The sequence below is a fragment of the Penaeus monodon genome, unplaced genomic scaffold (assembly GCF_015228065.2).
Source record: "Penaeus monodon isolate SGIC_2016 unplaced genomic scaffold, NSTDA_Pmon_1 PmonScaffold_4458, whole genome shotgun sequence".
Classification (NCBI taxonomy): Eukaryota; Metazoa; Arthropoda; class Malacostraca; order Decapoda; family Penaeidae; genus Penaeus; species Penaeus monodon.
The window spans coordinates 480-4,849 of NW_023659284.1; the positions used below are offsets into that span (position 1 = coordinate 480).

General features: G+C 45.1%; 1 pseudogene; it reads left to right on the forward strand.

The window, feature by feature from the left end:
* The first annotated feature begins 223 nt into the window (after window positions 1-223).
* On the forward strand, window positions 224-3,937 carry LOC119570926 (annotated as a pseudogene).
* Window positions 3,938-4,370: the final 433 nt, after the last annotated feature.

Genomic DNA, 4,370 nt, shown 5'->3' on the forward strand with positions numbered 1-4,370 from the left:
TCTACCCACCCACCCTTGCCCCAACTCCAACCATCTCCACTCACCCACCCCTACCTTCACCCTGCCCTCACCCTACCCTCACCCTGCCCACATCCCCTGCATTAACCCTTACTCTCTCGCCCCACCCCACTCCTACCCTTCCTTCCCACCACCTCCTCCCCCTCTCCACTCCTACCCCTCCCACCACCTCCTCCCCACCACGCCCGCCCGCCCGCCGCCCCAGCTCGAACTCCGGCGACGGCGACCACTACCGCCTGTTTCCCGACGACGCCGAGTCCCTCTCCGGCTCGCCCTTCGTCGGCAGCCGCCCGACCTTCGTCCTCTACCACGGCTTCAACGACTTCGGCGAGTGCGGTTGGATCCTGGACTCCAAGACAGGTCCGGCGTGATGCTCTTCCTGTTTTTTGTTTTGTTTTTGTTTTTGTTTTTTTGCGGTGGGGGGGGGGTGTTTGATGGTTTGTTTGGGCTCTCAAATTTCTGGTTGTTTGTGTGGAAGTCTAAGGCAGGTCTGGTGTGGCTTTTGTTTTCTTGTTACTTATAAGTTGATGTGGCTCTTGTTCTTTTTGTCTCTATTTTCCTTGTCCTCTATTGTTTGTGTTTTTGTTTATTCGTTTGTTTTAAAAATGTGTGGAAGTCTGAGTCTGATGTGGTTCGTTTTTTTTTCTCCGAGTCTTTGTTTTGTTTTTAACTTTATTTTGCAATTGTCCGGAAGCCAATGCAGGTGTAACATGGTTCTCCTTCTCTTCTCTAGTCTCCTGGATCTTTGTGCTCTTTTTTTGTGGATCAAAAAATAGCCTGGTTGTTCTTGTTATTGTTTTAGCTTCGTGGTTCGTTTGTCTTGTTCTTTACTTCTTGTTCTTTGTTCTTGTTTCTGTTTTTTGTTATCAACCTTGTGGATATCAGACGGGTCTTATGTAGTTTGTTGTCCTTGTTATTTTTCGTTTCCCCAGTCTTTTTTTTACTTTGTTTTTTTTTTATTCGTAACTGTGTGGAATCCATGACAGGTTTGGCATCCTTGATTTGGCTGATTCTGGTTTTCATTCCTGTTTTTTATCTAGTTTTCTTTCTTTTCTTTTCTATGAAACGATGTGTTTTTGAGCATGAGACATTTACAACGTTTAGGCAAGAAAAGGGCTATGAACATTAACTTGCCTTATAGTTGTTCTTCATGCAACATCTTCATCGGCTTTAATAATAATAAAAACAGCAATTATTCCTCAGTCACTCTACCAGAGCATCAAAATCGCCATGAATTTCTCCAATCTTGCATTCACATAAAAACATTCTCTCGTTACCCAGAGCTGCTGAAACTGAGCGATGCGAATGTGATTTCTGTGGACTGGCAAACGATGGTTGTTCCACCGTGGTATAATTACGGCCGTCGAAAATGTGTACAGGGTAGTATAACTTGTTGTTTTCGTATTCCCGTTTTAAGGAGTGCCTTAGATCAGTTATTTACGAAAATTTGAGAGGGACAAACATAGCTTGCTGTTTTTACTTAATTTATGTACTACTATTGGAACCTGGTTATGTCAGTTTTGTTCGAAGAAATGTGTAACTCCTAAAGTGACTTCTTTCCAGACAGGGAATTCTTGCAGAAAGTCACTGATATGCACCCACTATCCGATGGCGTAGCGCGCGCGAGACGCAAATAAAAAAAATATATTAGTAATAGATATCTTTAAATGCATCTTACTTTTAGTCACATCAGTTGTTGTTTTTTTTTCTCTCTCTCTCTTTCTTTCTTCTTTCTTTTTTAGATAACCCTGTTTGGGGTTAAGAGTTCAGCATGGCCTGGTGGGAGGCCTCGGGGATAAGCGCCGACGGAAGAGGGACGCCCTGCTTGGAGGCTAACACCCCACGTTCCGCCGCTGCATCATTCACCTCATTTCTTTTCCAAGTAAAACTCTCCTCCTTTTGATTGCATGAGGCTCCTTCGCCCCCCAGGTGAGCAACTACACCGCTGCCTGTTGGACTGGCTGCACGACATGACGGGGCTCCAGGCCTCGCAGGTGCACATCGTCGGGCACTCGCTCGGGGCGCACACGGCCGGCATGACGGGGAAGCGCGTCGCATCCGGGCAGTGGCGCGAGTAACAGGTGGGAATACATTGGGCGTTAATTTCACCGCGGGACAATGTGTCTTCTCATTTTACGGAACGAATATGTGTCTATGTAATCATTTCACCGAAAAAAATATGTCGCGTGTGCCATCCATTGCTGAAATTAGTCTGAGTGAGTTTGAGTGTGTCATTATGTGGAGTTGAAGGTTTACTGTTGGTAAGTGCGAGTGAAATTACCTAACCAGGGAAATTTAACCTTTCATGGATTATTTACGCCCCCTGATATGAGAACAACACGCCGACTCTGTCATCCGACTCATTGATATCATTAGTAATGTCATTTGTATTAGAGAAATCTCAACATCGTCTATCTTCATTTGTATTACAGAATATGTACTCATTTCTTTCTATCCCACCATTGTAGCTCCTCTCGGAAAGTGTCGCAAACTTTACTGGACTTCAAAGAAGCAATGGATTTACTTTTATATATTAGATTAAGACAACAGATGTTGTCTGCAATTTTCATGCCAAAAGTATACTCATGCTTTATTTCAATGAATCCTAACCGACCTTTATGGTTGCTATTTAGTCAGCAACGAAAATCTGCCCATGCATTTTACTTTACTTTTCTTTACTTCCATGTAAATGAATGTTCCATGTATCCTGTTACAAATAACTATGTAAAAATGCGATAAACTTATGCCCATAAACATACCAAAAGGTAAAGCATCCTCTCGCCCCCCCCCCCCCCAGGCCTCGACCCGGCCGGCCCGCTCTTCTACAACAAGTCCTCCGACGCTCGCATCGACAGGTCGGACGCTGCCTTCGTGGACATCATGCATGCCAACAGCGGGCCCCTTATCGAGGTGATCAAGTTTTGCGTTTTGAGTTTAATGTCTGGTGGATTCTAGAGACGTCATATTTCATGATATCTCTGCGTTTTCCTAAACTGTTAATGTTACATTTCATATATTTTCCTAAGCCTATACTTTCCCTTCTCTTTCGTGTACCATTTACACGACATCACTTCATTACCGACAGAATCTTTTCCGCTTTTCACCAACTTCCCGAAATGGTTCCAGGTTGCATATGTCTCTTCGAAAGAGCCATCCTTTCCAAAATCATCTGTACCCCTTTACCTAACCTTCTCCCCTCTTTCAATGTGTCAATCTTATAGCTCTTCACCCTACATGCCTAAAAAAAAATTCTTATTCTTTTTCTCTATTAACCTTGTATCATTTCCAAGCTATCTGTATTTTTCTATTGATACACCCCCCCCCCCCCACCCTTCCCAATCCATTGTCTCAACCACATGGTAGTTTCACCTTCCCCCTTCCCTTAAAGAGAGCATATTCATTAATCGATTAATTAGCAAGAGATCACACCAGTTCTCACCACCCTCTTGACACACTCCAGGGATGCATAGCTCTCTTCGAAGCCGTCGGCCACACGGACTTCTACCCGAACGGCGGGATGCACCAGCCGGGCTGCACGCTGGCGGATCACGCTTCCTCCAACGGCATCCGGAGCGACTGGCTTGATCTCTTCGGTGAGGAACTGGTCGGGGAGGTTGTGTCTAAGGGAGGCAAAGGGTCTGTTAGAAAGGAGGGAAAAGGGGGAGAACATGGAGGGAGATGTGGTGTATTGTAATGGCTGAGAATGTTTTATATGGTCTTACAGTCTGTGGTTATCATTGGATTATGACATCTTTATCATTATCATTTGTATTCACGGCTGATTATTTCAATGTTTATCTACTTCGCCACATGGTAACGAGAGCTATTTCTCTTACGCTTTCTTCCCCCAAAACCCGCCCACTCCTCCCCAGGCGGCTGCAGCCACGCGCGCGCCACGGCCTACTGGTGGAGAGCCTGAGGGCCCGCGCGCGCCGAGGAGATGTTCCGAGCGTGGCCCTGCAGCGACTGGGACAACCTTCTTCACCGGCGGCTGCCCCGACTGCGGCTCCGGCTGCCTGGACATTGGGCTTCCCGACAGCGCAAGGGTGGGGCGGCTTTCGAAGAGCCTTTAGATAGATTTAGAATATATTTTGTTATATGTTCTTATTTATTTATTACTGATAGTGCTCTTTGCTGATGCTTTTTTTCAAGAGTCACATTTTTTATGTTCGCAAGGAAAGAAAATTATGCTTTTTCTCTGCCTTTGCAATGAGTAACTGACATCAGATATAAGGCTAGTTTGTTAAAATTCGAGGCCCGACCCAATGAATATTCATGCCTATAGACAGTATATACACACAAATAACTGCATATCTATCACTTTAAATATGCATGTATATCAGGAAGGTGAT